The sequence below is a fragment of the Acipenser ruthenus genome, chromosome 32 (genome assembly GCF_902713425.1).
Source record: "Acipenser ruthenus chromosome 32, fAciRut3.2 maternal haplotype, whole genome shotgun sequence".
Taxonomy (NCBI): Eukaryota; Metazoa; Chordata; class Actinopteri; order Acipenseriformes; family Acipenseridae; genus Acipenser; species Acipenser ruthenus.
Window position 1 is genome coordinate 10,440,959 of NC_081220.1, and position 21,315 is coordinate 10,462,273.

Consider the following 21,315-nt stretch of genomic DNA (forward strand, 5'->3'; position numbering starts at 1 on the left):
CAGTATATCCTGCTAAGAAATAAAAAGTATATCAGCCTATATATGTACAGTAAAATGGTACATGGATATTTAAATATGCTTTTCTATTTTCTAGCTGCCATGAAAACTTATTGGTGTTCCTTAAAAAGAAAAAGCAACAAATCCAACATTTGGAACAGACGGCATCTTGAGGAGAGAAGAAGAAAGTCAATAAGAAATGTAAGTGGTTTTACTATACGGTTGCAATTAAGGACAAATATTTTAACACATTGAAATGGTCTTTGTTTTTGTTAACTTTTTCTTAACTCAAATTTTGAAAGATAAAAGTCAAACCATGAGGTAAAATATTACGAATTAACAAACTGTCTTAAGAATTGTATAATTGTTGATGTAGACCTGACTTGGAACCTTAAAAGTTTTGCTGAATGTATCGGACACTACTTCAAATAGTCCACATTGTATTGGACAGGAATAAGCAATATAAAAATGTCAGACGCATGGAGAGGTGTCATTCAATAGTTGAAATGCTTTGTAAAAGAAAATGTCAAAATGAAATTTGTTTATTGCTAATTTTTCCAGAAACTACAACGTCGTCTCCAAGTCCTGTCAACAGCTGAGAACAGTAGTTAGGCCCAGGCGATGGGCATCACCAGCATTTAAAGAGGTGAAGAAACACCTTGACTTACAATCCAGGGCGAGAAGCCCACAGACAAAACCCCCGAAAAATGGGGTCATACTTAATTAGAGAGCATCCTGAACTTGAATCAGCCTGGATTACTCGGGAGAAATGAGCAGTATTCAATCAAATATGTCATGATAACAAAAAACTCCAAGTCCCATAAGCAAGTTGATAAGCCCTCAGCTCCAAGCTAGTGCCACTGGAAGCAAACCCTGTCACTTGTTTCTCTAGATCTAACTCTGGACAATGCAAAATTGAAGAAACATGGCGGTTTGATTACAACATAATTTCTCATTTTTTGTTGACCCTTGCAAGGTCATAGGTCGAAGGAGAAATTAAAAAAAAAATAACAACCATAGTTTCTGCACTCAGCATGTCAGAAAAACCCAGGTGATTTTTTCTAGTAAAATCTGCACTGGTTGAGTTGGTATGGAATGACCCATATATTAACATGGTGTGCACCTCAAATAGATGGAAGATTGGGTGCTTTAGTCTTCTTTTTCTAACTTGGATTATAACTTATAATAATAAAAATGATGTTATCTCAATTTCAGACACATTTTTAAATGAGGAACTCAGAAGTCCCTGAATGAATTCTTATTTTTTATTCAGGATCAGCACATCAGCGTTATTGAAGGCAGTTTATTCTTTATTGTCTTGCCTCCTGTGTCATCCTTGTTACCCACCTGGTCTCCTTCATTCCTTATGTGTGCAGCAGCTCCCTGGCACACATGTCTCAACACTTATGGGCCAGTTCATTCTGAACAGGCAGATTTCTAATGCCCCTCCTAGAGAGCAGGAAAGCACTGAGAGGCTAAACATAAAACTACAGGAAGGATAATCTAACTGTACTGTGAGTCACCCAACCCTATCAAGTCCCACCTGTGTTCACAGCTCAGATCTCATAGAACTGTCTGTGACACTTATTGAAACAGAAGTGCAGCGCTTAGAACATATATACAAATAGAACTAATCCACTCTTCTATTGAACTGTGAACTTAGTGTTTGATTGAATCCCTCTCTGGAAACAGGCAGCAGTGCCCTGCCAAGCTGCACACACTGCCATCACTCTGTCACGTTTTCACTTTTCATGTTCTCTTTTTATTGTATTATTCGCTCTGCACACACTCTTAACTCAGGGGAGACGTTGAGGAGGACAGAGATATTTAAAAACTCCTAGTGGTTTATGTTTGAGCACTGGACGAGCGGTATGTCCATAAAACCTTTATTTAATCAAGAAAATCATGCAGACTCATTTATTTGAAGTTGTACGAATCAGAGCAACATCAGTGCCCCTTCGGTTTATTAAAATGCCTTTAATATTGGTTTAGTAGTTTGCGCATACCACTAAAACCCAAAAACATGTAACAATAATTAGCAATCCTAAGTTTATTACAAACTCAGCATTTAATACTTCAATAACATAATACAATTATATGTATTTAGTGCAGCCCTCGGGCCGGCTAAGCACAAAGCCTACAAGCACCCACTGCTATGTTTTAGCACATTCAATATAAGACTCTCAATACTAAAACATGGTTTCAAAACCTCATAGCAATATAACCAATACATGCAAGATACAATATTACCATTAATATGCTTACCTTCTATTATGAGGAAGAGTAGCGTGAACAAAAGAGAAGGACTGTCCTGTGGAGATCTACAAAGGATGGACCACGTGGCTCTGCAAAGCTGAGTCTTGGTTGTGGTGGTTTTAGTGTGATCAGCCCAGGGTTTTTATACAATTGTTGTCCCATTGAAAGCAATGGGAGGCCCCAATTAGTTCCAATCATCAATCTTCATGGACAGTCCTTATCTCTTAGCGAACAGTAATCTCTAAGGAATTCAACCAACTCTTCAGACCCACTTGGAGTCATATGTCAGTAAATCAACACTGGCCCATGATCTCATCCACTCATCCTTGGCCCCCTCCTTTATTTAAAAAGTTTAGGTAAAGCAGAGATCACAAAATCCTTGCTATTTTGATTCACTACTTAATATGTGTGCATTATAAAAAGGAGTGGTGTTTAAATATATGCAACACCAATAATTGTGTGTAATATAAAAAGAGTGGTGTTTGAATATATGCAACACCAACAGTTTATATCATAATATAGCAGTTATAGTTATAATGGTTATAATTGATTACATGAACTTGGCTTTCAAAAATATATTCCCTCATGTCATCTCACTCAAATTAGTTTCCTTCTTTCCTTACTGGTGTATGTTTAGCCGGTATTATCGGGAACTTTCATTCTATATCTTTTTAGTGTAGAGTTTTCTTCTCATGGAAAACCTAACTATTTTACTGAGCTGTGAAGTTGTAATGTATTTTTCTCCTATGGGCCCCAATTGCCTGAACTCAATTGACATCCAGATGACCCTGTATGTTTCAGCTATACTCATACTGGCTAAATCCAGTTTGTTAAAGACACCTCTTCCCTTGCCAAGTTTGGTAGTGATGGATGTTTCTATAAATCTCCTTACACCTATGTCTTGCATGCCTCCTCTGCCCTTCGACTAGCTATTTTAGGTGTTAAGACCATCCATTCTAACTCCCTATTTTTGCAGTCCAGCCCCTGATACTATAAGCCTTCTGATAAGAAAATTCCGGCTTCTTCCCACCAAAGAGGCCTTCCAGCAGCTAATACTAATCTCTCCAAGGGCAGGCTGATAGAGAGTTCAAGAAGACAGGTCACATAGAGTTTATTCTTCTAAAACCTATCTCCTGCTTTTATTCTTCATTATTTATTCAATCCTTTTATTTTGTATGTTTACCACAACTTCTTTTTATGCTGCGTCTTTTAACTTCAGAGTCAAACGAGTACCTTACTTCTTATAACGTATGGCTGCTAACCTTATTACTTTCTGCTAGCAGCAACATAGCAGCAATGTTACAATAGGATTTTATTCAATTTTTCTGTTCTCTATTTGTGGTGTATCTTCTGAAATGCTTATTTTTCTTAAGTTAGAGTCTGTTTTTTACTCTAAGTTGTTCTTACTCACCTACTTATTTTAAAACTGAATTACAAGCAGAAACCGACTCAAAGCGAGGTCTTTTAATCCCTTTCTGTTTTTCTCTTTCCCTTTAGAATACTCCTAACTCCTTTTTCCTTTATATTCGGAAAGTATAATTCTTGAATGTAAGCACACAGTAATTCTTTTCATTGAATTAGGACTCAGTTTTCAACTATGCTCATCTTGATAGAAAACAGCTTCAGGTATGCTATCATATTAAGCAAAGTGAATCATATGATCTTATACATAAAAATTGTTCATAGTACACTATTATTTAAACTAAATATAATTACCACTACCTATGATTACATGTTACCACAACAACCTATACCATTTAAAACAAGCATATTAACATACATCTATTAGTACAGCATTATTCTGTATTCAAGATGAAAAGTGTTAACAGAGATTTTAGCACTAAATTCTGGGAATCGTGCCAATTTTAATAAGAGACTGCTCAAGGCCGGCCAGTGTATCAAGTTGTACCAGATTCTGTTATACGGTCTTACAGAGAGAGAGCACTTTACAGTATTCGTTACAGACTAAAGATTATTCAAACATTACAAATGGTTACAACACATATCATCTCATTAATACATTTCATTTTTAAATCATCCAGTCCATGTCCAATGTTTCAGCTCGTTCCCAGCAGGACTCCACTTCTGTCTTGGGTTCAGCTCGGGTCGGCTCTGCAAACACCACAATACCTATTTTGCTCTACATTATTAGTGGGCAGACTTAATACAACTGAATCTGAATCAATCGAGGAGCCGTGAACTCTAGCCACTGAAATTCTCCATGCAAAGGAATCCAATTTCTTACTACACATAATAACTGGTTCGGGGTCACCCGTGACAACTCACACTGACCACAAGAGGGAGCCAGAGCACTACTGCTGCCCCATACTGTAACACAGTAATAAAACAATTGAAATAGGCAGCAGCAGTGAGCTCCCCAGTCAGTCCAGTTCTTCCATTGTTAACACAAGGCTCCTCACACCCAGTCATCTAAACACTCCAGTGTGGTCTGTGTCTGGAGGAAGGAGCTGCTCACCGTGGTGTAGTTTACATGTATGTGTCACGGGTAGGGTGTCCACGGTAACCTGTATGATACCAAGAGATTTTGTCGACTACGTCACCTTGGGTTTGGGAAGGACAAGGACCTTCATGGCCGAGAGGAAATAGAATTTGCCCCACGCGGCTTGGCAATTTTGAGTGAGTATTTAGGGCGCTGGCCTAAATCTTCTATAACGCTGGTTTGTGGACTGACCACGACCTGCGTTCCCTCTGCCTGCCGGTCGGGCTCGGTTACCTGCTGGTGTGCCCTGAGGGCGATGCCTTAGGTCACCCAGTGGAGCTGTGGGGACTGGGACTGTTTGTGTGACAGTCCGAGTCTGGGGAGCTCGCCAGCGGCTCGACCTACCCCAGGCAGAGGCACGGGGAGGGAGCAATGCGGCCACCTGACTGGATGCCTAGCGTTCCTTTTGGGAACTTTGCAAAATCTCCTCCACTGCTGGCCCAAACGTATGACCTGGGGATATGGGCGCGTCAAGCAGCGCGGCCTTATCCGCATCAGGGACCCTGGCTTGAATGCCATAGCTGTCTACGAGCCACCACTAAGCTAGCCAGGCTCCGGCCAAGGGCTTGCCCTTGGAGACCGGAGACTTGCAGCAGTGTGCTGGACAGGAAGCGCAGCTCCATGGCCACAGGCCCGGGGAGTGGGGCTTCACGCAATACACCATCTAAATACGTGGTCAGCACACTAGCTGTATTAGCCAAGCGAGTTGCTTGCGCTTCTGCTGCGTAGGCTCGCTTCAAATGTGTCTCCGTCACCCTGCATTGGGGGTTCGGGCACGCCGGGTCTTTAATAAGACCACCCACCGGCGGGGCCTTAACCAGGGCTGCAATGGTGGAGTCTACCAGGAGGCGAGCGATGCGGCCTACTTCAGCACACTGAGTCCCGAGGCCTGGTGGTCCCAGGAGGAGCGTACCTCCTCCAAAAAATGTGGGAAGGCTGGGAACCTCTAGGGGCGGGGAGAAAGCGCCTGCTTCCGGAAAACGGACCAGCGTGGTTCTGATGCTGGCATCCAGGGGAACTGCAGGAAAGCTGCAGCACGTCCCACGAGTGCCGAAATGGAGCTGGACAGCGGGGTGGTACTGGCTTCTGAGACACTCTCAGAACCAGGCTCTTCCTCGGCAAGGGTCTCACCCACTTGCATCTCCGAGGAGAAAGAAGCCCCGTCGCCCGAGGCCGCTATAGATAGCGTGTCCTCCTGTACCAGCTGAGATGACCCTGCCCACCCCTCCTGCACTCCCATGGGAGAGGGGGGGGTATGGCGATTGGGGCTGCGGGACCTGGACAGGGGAAGAGCTCCAGGACCTGGGTCATCTTGGCCTTGAGATCCATAATGTCCATACAGGGATGAGACATAGGCCTGGCCTTGTGCATTAGCACTGAGGCACTGTTTGCACTGCAACGAACACTGGCAAGTGTTAGCATAGTGTATACAACCACTATTGTTGCAGCAAGGCTATTAACCTTGTGCACCTTGTGCCGAGTACCCTGTTTACACTGGGTACTGCGCAGCACTGTGAGCTATATGCTAGGTTGACCAGTGCCTACGCAATTAGCGCAACGTGCACCACATGTACTGCTTGCACTGTGCGTCCCAGGCACCATATCTATGTGAACTGCGTACCATGCGTAATCACACTAGAGTGGTAGAGGTATCAGCACGCATGCACACGTGTTCTGTGTGATCCGAGCACTGCACACTCCGAGTACTGAGGGCACTAAGTGCACCGTGTATCGTGCAGCGTTGTTGTGCACTACCACTGAGGCGCTGGGCACCGTGTGTCGCATATTAAGCACCTGTGCCCCGAGATAATAACATCACGGGCTAACCGTGCGCCGCGGTACCGCAGCACCAGGGAGGCCGCTACGCAATGTGCCTACCCTAACCGCGTGGTCAACACACACACCTGGTCAGCGCGTAGCGTGTACCGGGGGGGACGCAGGGCCGAAGCCACGGTGGGCGAGTATAAGCAGACAATAAACACAGTGAAAAATAGTACACTGTTTGTTTACAGCATTGCAAACACCTTGCTGCCTAGAGAGCACACACACCACAAACAATACATTCAAAGTAATACCGATAAATATGACACACAAATAACATTAGTTTAAATTATTATTATTCAACATATACATCATTCAATAATAATAATAATAATAAAATAGGCTTCTAATCAATAAACTGCATTTCTGTTATTACTTTGGAAGAGAATTCAATTGCTGAATATTTGTAGGAGGCACAGAAAAGAACAAGACACAGCAATTATTTGACACATGAAGGGAAGCAGGGATTCAGGATTTAACTGTGGAAAATTAGCAGAGAACAGAACATACAGTGCAATAATGAAGTGCTTTCGAGAAACTCATCAATATAATGAGATCTGATTGGGACAAAGCAATTCCACACTCAGTGCAGTAATGAAGTGAACCTTTATACGCTTTGGATTCCAAACTAATCTCAACAGAAGACTTTGCTCTTGTTATTATTAAGTACGATTTCATCAACTCTACTTTACTTGTGTGTGCAGGCTAGCTTTAACCCTACCAGGACACCTGTCCTTGGCTGTAATAATATGACTATAGTAGCTTATCCACCTGGCTGAAAACCAGAGAATCCAGCGCTGTTATGGATTTTTTTCAGCTTTAGCACAAACCAGAGGTATTTACAGATACTGTAAAAAGATCACAGAATGAGTGCAATAAGGAGCCCAGCTAGAAGAGATTGAAAATCAACAGGATGAATAAACCTTGTTTGTTTGTTTATATTCTTTCATTATTTTTTTTAATTACTAAAAGGAAAGGGGGTGTCTTCTGTAATGGGGCAAGATTATCACTTTATTCTATCTTTCATTTTCTAATATTATTTAAGGTTGTTGTTTTTTTGTTGTTGTTTTGTTTTGTTTTTTGCTGATAGTAATCCTATACACGCATTTACAAGTACAAGGAAAGCTCACCAGAGGGCACCAAAACATTACTTATGTGGAAAAGGCCTCAACATGGCTGTCCAGGGTATTCTGTTGGGAATGGTAATGGACAGAATCCACCTGTCAGGAACTTCAGTATTAAAGCGACCACACTCCAGGATAAATTACCCTGAGAGGGATACCTGCATCATAAATATACAGTAAAATAGACTATACAATAAAAATAAACTCAAGTACAATTTATACTGGGTACTGTACAATACAATTGACTCAGATGTCTACTGTCAACAAAAGACCTGCTGCAATGTACTGCCATTTTGTAAAGGTTTGAACTGTATAACAAAAATAAATCTTTGAATGTCTAACAAACATGAATGAATTAATTTAGAAACAATCAGTTATTTCATAATACTTACACTGTATCTGAAGCCATTTGGACTAGGTTGCACTGACATTCAATTTAAATGTTTAGTTAAAGTTTAAATTGCAGTGTTTTTTTCAACCTTTACCTGTTGATCCATGTTATTACTTACAGTACCAGTATTGTCCTATTCATTTCAGTGGACAATGGCGCTTCATGAATTAAGCAATAATTCACTAGAACTGTGTCGTTAAGGATTACTCAAATACCAGTGGAAGTAAATGTAATCAAATGCTTCTTAAATAACTTTGAATATCTACCAATATATATTTTTTGAGTGAGCAGAAATGATTTTCATTGGTAGTGTAATGGGCAATACTGTGTGTTGCACTGTCGTTATGGATTCCGTCCCCTGTCGATGAGATGAGATGAGGATAAAAGCTCTATAACCACAATGCAGACCAGCTCTTTGCTTGCTTGCTTGCTGTGGGTCGGGTCGCTGGTTTGGACTCATCCTCTGCCCTGTTAATTACACAGGCATGCTTGTCATACCTCTGATTGACTAAGCAGGTACTGTATTAGAGAGATGTGGTCATTTAGATTTTAAACACAAAAATGCAAGACACACAATGGTTTCCTGCATCTCTGTCAGACACAGGACACCCCTATTTCCCTTAGAGCGCCCCCATCAGCAGAGGGGGTGGAGCAGCAATGCTCTATTGCAGTTCCACTAGCATTTTATTGAGACATTATTACAAGGCTCTACATATCCTGTTCAGGAGCAGGTTATGATTATGGCATATTGTATCCAATCAGAGTGATCTCTGAAGGTATTGTAGCAAACCAGCTATTTTATGAAGGAGACTGGAAACTGGAGGGTAATCTAAATAGACACCCAGGCTTTTTATTACACAACAGCAAAAATAGCTGCTGAGCAGCATGACACAAAGTAGGTACAAATAAAACACTTACTAAAAGAAAATGAGTTGTACAAATCTAAACCTTGCACACTGTAGAAAAACTGGCTGCAAAGGTGGTCCATCTTTTGCAAACCTACACAGTTGAGCTGATTGAATTCAGTTTCATTTGCCTGGTGAAGACAGCCATATCCTTTTACGATTTATATTAAAGGGTAAGCATTAAGCAATTATTATTATTATTTTATCTCGCATGCATTGCATGTATTACCATAAGGAACTCACGCTAAGTTTTAGAAATAAGAGAGAGTTTTGTTGAATGTGCTGAAATAGACCATTGGGTACTTTAGGTGACGTGTTCTTGGCCTGCTTGTCGGCCTTGATTAACACATATATACATGTATTAAAGTGTTAACGTTGATATCTGTTAAGACACTGGACTGCCCAGTGTGTCTTTCAGCTGGGGATACGACGTAGCCTGTAGCTACTCTATCCAATATTTAACTGTTAATAAACCGAACGAGTACTAATCATACTCCGATTCGTAAAAATCTTTAAATACATGAGTCTGTCAATTTCTTGAGTTCTATATTAGTCATCTGGATATACTGCGGGTCCAGAGCACAAACTACACCCCACTGGAAGTAATAACATCTCTGTCCTCCTAACGTCTCCCCTGAGATAAGAGTGTATGCTGAGCAAATAGAAAGAGTACGTAAAGAAATCTGAACACGCAGATTTCGTGGCATTTGACAAGGGTTCACGCTGCAGTCCGAGATTCAGCCCCGGGTTCCAGTCTGGAGGGCTAGGTGACGCAGACAGTGGGCTGATTCAGCAGCCTCAACCCTGCTGAATTTACACCACCTCTTCTTCCTTTCATGGGGAACGGGATGAATGTAATGTCTCACAATGCTGCTGGTGCTGATTTTCTGTATGAGGACTTTCTGGAATTCACTTGTGAAATTCAGCATGAGAATAAGCTGGTCACTGCAGGGTTTAACATGGATGCTGGGCAGTTCCTGGCAGGATGCAGGGCACGTGGCCTCACCTGCAAATTGGTCACATAGCCTTTTATGAGAGCTCTGTCCAAAAATTAACATGTTTTGGAAATAAATGCCAGGTATAGGAAGCTTGTTAATAAGATTAGGGAGTGGCAGACAGCTGGCATGTTAGGAGTGAGGTACAGAGATACAGAGGTGAATGCCAGACCTGTTCTTGAGAAACTCAGAGCAGTCTAGTTCAGAGTTTGATGAGCTGACTGGGCAGGCTGTATAATGCTGTAACAGAGCATTTAAAGGGGTCCCAGATAATCACCCAAATTACTGTCCTATATTTACAACTGAGGAAATATTTTGAACAGAAAAGTTACCTGACAGCGTAAAACACCAACATCTTTAAGTGTATATTTAATATGGGCACAGATGGCAGTAACTGGATGAATGGAAACTTGTTAAACTCAATGAAAAACAAGCGGGCACAACAGCAATTGACTTCAAAGCTTCTTTACATTTGGACATATATGGGAATCAGTAACCATTAAATAGAAGTATGACGACAATTCTCACAATGATTACTCTCATCAGCAACTGATACGACAGGGAAGGCAATCACATGCAACAAAGTTAGTGCAACAGAAATACACAGTAACCATAAGCTAGTCAGTAGGCTAGTTGTGTGTTAGTTGCACTAATAACATGCAGGTGATCCAATCAGTCAAAACAACAACGACAACATCAAAAAAACAATATCCTTTATATCCAAGCATGGGGAAAAAACCTTCATAAGTGCACTGTGTGGAACAAACAAAAAAAAATACAAGAAAAAAGAAGAAAGTTTCCGTTATTCCCAGAAAATCTCCTCTGACTCATTTCTGAGGGGCCTGGAGGATCGATTGCACAACACTTTTGACCACATCCGGGTACCACACTGCAGCGCAGTACTCCCCAGCATGTGTGCAACGTGCAGACCCTGCAAGAGGACAGTTCTGGATATCCGGGTACCACACTGCAGCGCAGTACTCCCCAGCATGTGTGCAACGTGCAGACCCTGCAAGAGGACAGTTCTGGATATCCACTTTGGGACAAATAGCCTGGCTCAGGGACAATCCCCTTAAGACATCCTATGCGGGAGTTAATCGTGGCAGTTAGGAGAGCTTCTCCCCACAAACGTTTTATTGCTGTAAGTTCAAGTTTGCCTGCACCCAGTGATTATGCATCAACGTCTAGAGTTGTGAAAGAAGCCAACCGGATTTCTTCACCACTCCCTGTTGACATGGTGAATGTACTGTTCCTCAGAAGCAATCACTTTGTTGGGAGAATTGGTGTTTGAATACTCAATTAAAGATAATGAATTAATACATGTGTGTAATGGGTTAACTGAGTTACAAACTTCTTCCAAATGAGTTCAAGATCACAGAGAGAATAACTGAATGATAAAACACGCAACACCACTATTGGTCTTGATCTTTTATCAATTTTATCAAAAGCTAGTAATTAAACATACGGTACAGAAATAGAAAAGCAGGTTAATTATCAAAACAGCATCAATCAGTACAGCAGTCTCTATAATCAACAACTGTCACGTGATAGCTCAGCTTCAGTGTAAGTATCAATTACATATAAAAGCAAAGCTTCATAAACTATCCTATAAATTGTAATAATAATAAAAAAATAACAACTGAGTCAATAACTAATATAATTAAATGGCAGTATAACTGAATGAGTAAATATGTGGGTATAAGTTCAGTAAATTCGAATTAATCGGATATTACCAAATAGTAATTCATTCTTTATCAATCTGATGTTAAAATGTTCTTTAATTAGAACCACGGAACAAAATACTTAACACCCCAAATCTATCATGCATTCAACAGCTCTAGATATAATTCTCTTTCAGTTTAGTTATTAAATTATAATCCTCAGATAGCAAAATAGACATTTTGTTCTAAAGCACTCCTAGCTGCACCGCTCGACAGAACACAAATTTGAACTTTACTGCAAACATACATTTATAACGTTTTCCAAATATGATTTCTGCAATTTTCTATTCTTTGGTTTAACTGGGAATACTCCATTTCTGTTGTGGAGTGGATGCAACAGCAGAGTGTGGTTGAGGTTCTTTCTTCAGTCTTTGTCCCCATGTGTAGATTCTTGCTGTACAATTGATTGTTCTGGTGGGCCAACCCAGTCAATTGCTGTAGAGTTATCATGTTCCTGGTCAGACAACCCAGTCAATTGCTGTAGAGTTATCATGTTCCTGGTCAGACAACCCAGTCAATTGCTGTAGAGTTATCATGTTCCTGGTCAGACAACCCAGTCAATTGCTGTAGAGTTATCATCTTCCTGGTCAGACAACCCAGTCAATTGCTGTAGAGTTATCATTTTCCTGGTCAGACAACCCAGTCAATTGCTGTAGAGTTATCATTTTCCTGGTCAGACAACCCAGTCAATTGCTGTAGAGTTATCATTTTCCTGGTCAGACAACCCAGTCAATTGCTGTAGAGTTATCATTTTCCTGGTCAGACAACCCAGTCGATTGCTGTAGAGTTATCATTTTCCTGGTCAGATAACCCAGTCAATTGCTGTAGAGTTATCATTTTCCTGGTCAGACAACCCAGTCAATTGCTGTAGAGTTATCATGTTCCTGGTCAGACAACCCAGTCAATTGCTGTAGAGTTATCATGTTCCTGGTCAGACAACCCAGTCAATTGCTGTAGAGTTATCATGTTCCTGGTCAGACAACCCAGTCAATTGCTGTAGAGTTATCATCTTCCTGGTCAGACAACCCAGTCAATTGCTGTAGAGTTATCATGTTCCTGGTCAGACAACCCAGTCAATTGCTGTAGAGTTATCATTTTCCTGGTCAGACAACCCAGTCAATTGCTGTAGAGTTATCATTTTCCTGGTCAGATAACCCAGTCAATTGCTGTAGAGTTATCATTTTCCTGGTCAGACAACCCAGTCAATTGCTGTAGAGTTATCATTTTCCTGGTCAGATAACCCAGTCAATTGCTGTAGAGTTATCATTTTCCTGGTCAGACAACCCAGTCAATTGCTGTAGAGTTATCATTTTCCTGGTCAGACAACCCAGTCAATTGCTGTAGAGTTATCATTTTCCTGGTCAGACAACCCAGTCAATTGCTGTAAAGTTATCATTTTCCTGGTCAGATAACCCAGTCAATTGCTGTAGAGTTATCATTTTCCTGGTCAGACAACCCAGTCAATTGCTGTAGAGTTATCATTTTCCTGGTCAGATAACCCAGTCAATTGCTGTAGAGTTATCATTTTCCTGGTCAGACAACCCAGTCAATTGCTGTAGAGTTATCATTTTCCTGGTCAGATAACCCAGTCAATTGCTGTAGAGTTATCATTTTCCTGGTCAGACAACCCAGTCAATTGCTGTAGAGTTATCATTTTCCTGGTCAGACAACCCAGTCAATTGCTGTAGAGTTATCATTTTCCTGGTCAGACAACCCAGTCAATTGCTGTAGAGTTATCATTTTCCTGGTCAGATAACCCAGTCAATTGCTGTAGAGTTATCATTTTCCTGGTCAGACAACCCAGTCAATTGCTGTAGAGTTATCATTTTCCTGGTCAGATAACCCAGTCAATTGCTGTAGAGTTATCATTTTCCTGGTCAGACAACCCAGTCAATTGCTGTAGAGTTATCATTTTCCTGGTCAGACAACCCAGTCAATTGCTGTAGAGTTATCATTTTCCTGGTCAGACAACCCAGTCCTTTAATTTATTTATAAACGTTCTTTTTTCTTCAATAATAATCCAATCGTTGAGGGTTCTCTTCAATTTTTTTTTTTTTTTTTTTTGTTATTGGGTGCTTTGCTGGATGTTGTTAGAGCTGCTGGTTAAAGGTGTTGACGTGAGCTCCCTTTTTCTCTGACTGACTAACTTGACTTGAAACAAAGAACTGCTCTTCTCTGACCTTGAAGAGAGCTACACATACAAAAACACTTTGAGTTTCTGCTCTCAGAATTTGGGCCCTCAGATTGATGTCTTTGTTGTCATGGGAACGGGGCTAGCAGAGTGCTCGGGTAATTGGAAAGATGCTGCCCTGCTTATTTATGACCTTCAGTTCAGATCCACAGCTGCTAGTTCAACTACTCCATGTTTAACCCTTTAATTACTCCTGTGGGCCGACAATTTGTTTCTGAGGAACAAGCAACCTGTCGCAAGGTTCTTCAGACCAGATGGCAAAAACTATATTTCTGATTAGATTTGTAATTTTCTTCACCATTATTTTCAATCTTAAATGTTTTATTTATTTATATATATTTTTAGGGATTATAACTGTTACTGTTTTATATTATTATTATTGTTCATTTATATTTTATTTAAGTTATTTAACTTTTTATACTCCCTTGTCAGATGAAGCTGCCCTTTATTCATAAGTCTTGTAATACAGCTTGCTATGATATAGAAAAAAGTGCTACACCATACAAACTCAGAGAAAAAAAAAACAGTGTTAATAGTATAACATATATTTAGTATATGCTTTTTTCTATATTTTGTAGTTAAATACTTTCAAATGTATACAGCAAGATAATAGAAGCTAGGCTTAAATTGAGTCAAATAACAATTTGTATGAAGTGCTTATTTATTCAGCACTGCCATAGTCAATGTTTCACTCCAACATAAAGATATATTGAAAAACAAACAGAAGCTTGTGATAACTAAACTAAACTAATAATCCATTCTGGCGACAATCACACACTGACTAACCCCAGTCAGTGCAAGGAGGACACCTGTCTAAAGGTTCACTGTCATAATGAGGGTGCTTTTCATTCCTACTGGTTACATGACTGAGCAAGACGCTTCACTTCCAAGCACACTTATGCTCGTTTTTGGACCAATCGAGAACCCGGTTCCCAAGACCTTTGCCTCAATTCCCTCCACTCCTATAGAAGCCCCTGTGTCAACTCCCAGCCCAACCTTCACACCTACAGGGCCTACTGATGCAGAGGCACTTGCCAGCTCGCCCCGGACCATTGCAGAAGCTCCCAAAGCACTGACTTCAGCACGTGCTGCTGCACTGCTGCCCTTGGCTTCTAATTGAATCTCACGGAATACTACCTTGGTAGATTCAGCTTCCATTTCTATAAAACCTCCAATTTTAGGAATCGTCATGGTAAGGTGACTTCCAGGCACATGTTTGTCCAAGTGTAACCCAAATGGACTATATTTCAATGAAGCTGGTTTATTGTGGATCACAATGCCTTCTTTGTGTTGCATATTAACACATTTAATTGAGACACTGCCTTCTTCGTCTGTAAAAAAAAGAGATAGTTATTTATTTTTTATCACATTTTTATTAGGTTTTAATGATAACAAACAAAATACACACAATAATGCATGCAAAATGTGGTACAGTACATAGGGGTTAACATAAGATAAGATAAAACAAATACATGAATACATAAATACATAATAGAATAAAATAAACCTTAGGGAGTGAGGGATCCCACACTTAAAATAAAAACATGAATTATAAGGACCGCAGATGGCCTACACCAGTGGCACAGAGGATCAGTAGTGATTTTCATCTGAAACCATCAATATGGAGTAGCATCAAATCTATGTGCAAGTTGAAAGTGAATCAGTTGATGTGCTACATTTTTAGAGGATGTAAAAATATGATCCCAAACTCTGTCCCAGTCAGGGCTGATGCCCAAAGCCCTGGAGAGAGGAAAATGAAGAGGGAATTAGCCATGTTTATCTTGTAGTGAGATTGTTTAAAATATGGGATGTATTGAATGTGATCTGTACAGACACAGGTGTGTCCCAAAGGTATGAGATTTGAAAATATCTTCTGACCCATGTGGGGAAAAAATACTGTACAAGATAGAGAAGTCATGTGACTTGGGTTTCCTGAAAACAAGCGCAGCGCTGTGGAAATAAACCAAAATGTATCCAATGTATTGTTTCCTTACATAGTAGATCAAACTACATTATCTGAGGTCTGCTATTGCCAATTTCGACATGTCACTGAGACCATAGTTTCACTCGGAGTGATTCCTGTTTCAACCTGCATCCTCTCCTTTCAATTTTACACATATACTTTTAAAGTAAACAAAGCTTTCATGCACATCCATATATTTCTATTGGTTTATAAAAATGTGGTTTGTTATTTTTTTTTTTTTTAGAAAACTAACCCAGTGGACTCAGTAAAGCCAAGAGGGCAGAAATGACGTCTAATGTTGAAACCGAGGATGAGACCATCAGTGGAAAGTCAGGAAACCCTCACGCTTTGAAAGTGACAGGGAAAGACCAGACCTTGACCACGGTAAAAAATAAAAGTGCTGCATAGTTTGTGAATTCCTAATATCGGTCTGAAGAGAGTTAATAGACAATCGTGTGGTTGTGAAAGTGCAGATATATGTCATTTTTTCATATTACAGATGAAGACGATTCGGACAGCTTGGTGTCAAAAATAAGTCAATAAGAAACCAACCTGCACCCCCCAGCATCAACGCCACGAGCGCCTCAGTGTAAACACGGAACATGATGCGTTTCATCTAGATTGTTGCTGTGTGAATCGCATCCTGAAGGGAAAACATTGGAGTTCACTTTGAGTGTCTTATCTGATGATAAATTATAAGACGCTATTGCAATCTCTATTTGGTTTGGAAGGAATACCAAGGTTGCAGATATCGTAAAGTACAGATCATTTTGTGTACGTGGACGGCGGCTTCCATGTTTCCCTGTTTAGAATTCAGGAAGTACTCAAATGTTAAGATCGGTATCTCTTCATCAAAGGAGTCCTGCCTCAGAGAGACCACGGCATGCAGTTAAAACACAATGAAGCAGCATGTTTTGATGCAGGAGTGGCTAACGATTGCTCAACATGCTTGCATTTCCTTTACATATTGAATTCTGTTGGCAAATCTTGTGCGTAGCCTCTTGAGTGGGTAATACAGGGAACGAAGGCATTGTATTATCTTGTAAATGGTGTAGACTGATTTGGCCTTTGCTTGTGTTTGAAAACCATTTTTTTCTGTCTGAAAGGTGAGATATTGGTATATTGGTAGTGATGGAGTTTTTTTCTTTGGTGTAGTACACCTCTTGGTGATTCGAGTGTCCTAGTACGCAGAAGCAGGTCACCTCAGTGAACTCCAAGCATGAGGCTATGCAGTTTGTCACCCACAAACAGAACCGTTACAAATTTACTGAGCTTAGTAAGTATGCTGCTTCTATTGCTTTCTTTTATTTTAACCCCCTCGCCCGGTTTGGAATATCCAGTTGTTTTTAAGACCTTGTTTCAACGCTGCAGCTCCCGTGTTGACTCAGGAGAGACGCAGACAGGCGTGCACGTCCTCCGAAGCGTGTGCCGTCAGCCAGCCTGTCTTCGTACTGCGAGTCGACAGCGAAGCCAGCCAGACCGTTCGTGTCACAGGAAACGAAGTTCTGCTGACAACTCAGCCAACCTGCAGGCGCCCGGGCCGGCACAGGAGGCGCTGGTGAGCGACGAGACAAGGATTACCCGGCTGACTTCAATCCTTCCCACCCAGCCTAGGAGGCGATGGCACAGCCTGGATTGGAACCAGCGATCGCCACACAGGGAGCTCCCTGCAATTCAGGTGACACCGCATGAGCCCCTACTGCTTTAATTTCAATGTAAATGTAGATTTACAGCTTTTTATTTGTGCTCCATCACAAAACACTTTTGTGCGTGTGCCTTAACATCTTCAGAAATGAATGACGTCAGGTTTTGATGTAATCGCAGATTCAGTGTGATTTTGTATGCAGATTTGATTTATATTTATTGAGTGTTTTTTTATTTATTTTTCTTTTCTGTAGCTTCTCCAACACCACTACTGATTTGTAGCAGGAAAAGGTCAAGGGGCTTGCGTTTACCGTCTGCTTGTATCCTTGAGATCATTTCTCCAGTGAGTGAGAGGTACAAGGTAAATTCCTGCTATTAATATATATATATATATATATATATATATATATATATATATATATATATATATATATATATATATATTGCCTCGCGCCTCCTCGTCACTATGAACAGCTGACCGTTGTTTTCCGTGTCGTTGCTGTGTAACCATTTCAACAGTTACCTGTGAGTATTTAATTAGCATAACCCTTTTCCTCGCGCTAGGTGATGTTGTTGTTTATATAGTTGTTATTTTGTGTTAGTTAGTCAGCTTGTTTTTATTATTTTTATTTGTTTATTTAGCAGACGCCTTTACCCAAGGAGACTTACAGAGACTAGGGTGTGTGAACAATGCATCAGCTGCAGAGTCACTTACAACTACATCTCACCCGAAAGACGGAGCACAAGGAGGTTAAGTGACTTGCTCAGGGTCACACAATGAGTCAGTGGCTGAGGTGGGATTTGAACCGGGGACCTCCTGGTTACAAGCCCTTTTCTTTAACCACTGGACCACTCAGCCTCCCACTGCTAATGTTCCGTTCTTGTCAGCTAACTAGCGGGATCATTTGTTCTCAGTCGTCGTTTGTTTTCTACCCCTGTTAAATTCTTAGCTTATGTCACATCCCGTATATTTAGCGCAGTTCTGTGTAACGTTGTTAGGTTAATGTTAGTCTAGCAGGGGTCTGTTAGTTATCTTTCTTATTTGTGTTTTCTTCTCTGTTGTAGTTTCACACCCACCACACGGCAAATCAATGTGCTGAAAGTCCAAACGTCTTGTGTGGTGAAGAAGGAGGAGGGAGTTTAGCTGCCTGTCAACCTTGAGCAAGGACGACACTCTTGGGATGACAGAACAGCGCTCCTAATGAGAGTGAGGTCATCGCTTTACACGTGGTGCGGGTAAGGGGGTCATCATGGGATAAGAACCTTGTTTAATACACAGATCTTCATGATGCTGATTATATATTTATAGAAATATATGCTGATATAGTCACGCAAAAATTAAACTGTTAGTAATTTTAAAATGCCTAAGTTCCAGAAAAAAAAAAAGATGTCGCAGGAATTAAAAAAAAAATAAAGTAACATTTATCTTGGATAATCTTTCAGAGGAATGTTCTGATGAAACTGGAGTCCGTGACGGAGAAACAGTCGGAGATTTTAACCCTTCTAAGAGCAAGGCAGATTTCTAATGGAGCTGTTGATTGTGAGATAATGAAATCGTCCATGCAGCGCTGTAAGGGAGTTAGAGGAATTGTTTGTACGCTTAGAAGAGGAGCACAGATACACAAAGAACATGGGGAGAAAACAGCAGGTTTTATAAATAACAAGTAGGAATAGAATGATCCTGGTGGACTCCCTTTCTATTGCTTCACATGTCACGTGAAGTATTAGTTTTGGATGCATTTATAATAAACCTCATATGACCTCTCCATACCTTTGTCTGTATTGTTGTGTACCCGGAGCTTTTGATATCTCCAGAATACTCTCATGTAATTGGGTTAGTTGTGTGGCTGTGTTTTTCGAAGGGTCGCTGCTGTAGGAGATGAAGATCGGGAGATTGGCGGGTAGGATAGTAGGGAGTACATTTACAAGAGGGAACCTAATTAACTGGAATAAACTAATGTTGTGTCGTTGGCAATGCTACCTGAAAGCAGTGCCAATGTTATTACATAACATTAGTTACGAACGTTCTCGTAACATTTATGAAAACGTTCCAAAAAAATGTTCTTTAAACATGACTTAATGTTATCCTGACTTTCGAATAACATTCTCATAACGTTCTGGAACATCATTGTGTTCGCTGGGTTACTATAAAATCTATTACTGACACCTTGTGGTCATGATACGCAACTGCACGTCATACATTTCTTATTGAATTTCTGCAAGTGTGTCACGTGATACTAGTTTCGTGTTGTTTGTATACTCTTGTATACAACAGCATTTATTTACTTTAACAACATAGAACAGTATAAACATTCTGCATGGACAGATGTGATCGCACAGTTTCGTTTTTCCAAAGCTGGTAAAGGATTTATTCGTGACTTAGGGCAGTACATGTGCTTATTAGAGTGACTGTATTTTGTTTATGACTGTAAGTAGCACTGGATAAGGGCGTCTGCTAAGAAATAAATAAATAAATAAATAATAATAATAATAATAATAATAATAATAATAATAATAATAATAATAATAATAATACTTACAGCGCATCGACTCCAACAACACGGGTGTAAAAAAAACCCTCATGAGTGTGTGTGTGTGTGTGTGTGTGTGTGTAAACATGTGTTTGCCTCTGCAGAAATACAACTGCAATACTCTGGGAAATGCATAACCATTATCTAAGAAAACAATGTGAAACAACTGATTTGGAAACAGGTTAACAACGCGAATGTAGTCGCATTTATTGAAATGTTCTTTAATCAGCAACACTATGCCTCTCTTATTCCCAGCACATCTCCACTCTGGCACGCACTTGCCAATTCTTCCTGAGCAACATCCGAAGAATCCGACCCTTCCTCACCAACTATGCTACCCAGTTCCTGGTCCAGGCCCTGGTACTCTCCCGCCTAGACTACTGCAACTCCCTCCTGGCTGGCCTCCCTGCGTCCGCCACCCGTCCGCTCCAGCTCATCCAGAACTCTGCTGCCCGCCTGGTGTTCTCTCTGCCTCGCTTCGCCCACGCTACTCCACTACTCCGCTCGCTCCACTGGCTCCCGATCACCGCTCGCATCCAGTTCAAGACTCTTGTACTAGCCTACAGATGTCTTGACCAGACTGAACCCAGCTACCTCCAGACCCTCATCTCTCCCTACACCCCCACTCGACTTCTCCGCTCCGCCTGCACTAGAAGACTGGCTCTACCTCCGCTACGCTCCCCTGCCGCCAGAGCCCGCTCCTTCTCCACCCTTGCTTCGCACTGGTGGAACGACCTTCCTACTGATGTCAGGACTGCCCAGTCCCTGACCACATTCCGGCGCCTCCTTAAGACTCATCTCTTCAGACAGCGCCTGTAGAACTCCTCTGTTTGTATCCTGGGACACTATCACCCTTCATTTAGATGTGCTTTATTTTGCTCTTATCTGCCCCCTATTTTACTGCTCTTAATCCTGTACTTCAGAATACTGTAATCTGCCAAGTGTTTAACCTGTAGTACTTTGTATTAATCACATCCTGATGTAACTGTCACTATTTAATCATATCCTGATGTAACTATCACTATTATCTGCTGTATTATTGAATTGTGGTTTGTCACACTTGTACTTTGCTTGAACAAAGTTATTGTATTTCTTGCTCTTATTTTATTACTTGTATTGTAACACTTGAAATGTATTTGCTTACGATTGTAAGTCGCCCTGGATAAGGGCGTCTGCTAAGAAATAAATAATAATAATAATAATAATAATAATAACTATGCAGGGAATGCGAGTCAGCAGTTTGGTGGTTAACACGCGCTCACAGACACGGCTCAGT

General features: G+C 40.9%; 1 protein-coding gene and 1 long non-coding RNA gene across 2 annotated transcripts in view; one reads left to right on the forward strand and one right to left on the reverse strand.

Moving 5' to 3' along the window:
* Positions 1–2,361, reverse strand: part of LOC117395236 (zinc finger protein ZFP2-like) — a 20,062-nt gene extending 17,701 nt beyond the window's left edge. The window contains exon 1 of the mRNA XM_059006098.1: positions 2,263–2,361. The gene's annotated coding sequence lies outside the window, so the exon portion shown is untranslated. The remainder of the gene's footprint in view (positions 1–2,262) is intronic.
* LOC131703150 (uncharacterized) overlaps positions 1–21,221 on the forward strand; it is a 22,518-nt gene extending 1,297 nt beyond the window's left edge. The window contains exons 2-8 of the long non-coding RNA XR_009309691.1: positions 95–198; positions 16,109–16,248; positions 16,364–17,140; positions 17,236–17,542; positions 17,763–17,869; positions 18,574–18,744; positions 20,295–21,221. This is a non-coding gene — a long non-coding RNA (uncharacterized LOC131703150). The remainder of the gene's footprint in view (positions 1–94; positions 199–16,108; positions 16,249–16,363; positions 17,141–17,235; positions 17,543–17,762; positions 17,870–18,573; positions 18,745–20,294) is intronic.
* The last annotated feature ends 94 nt before the right edge of the window (positions 21,222–21,315 follow it).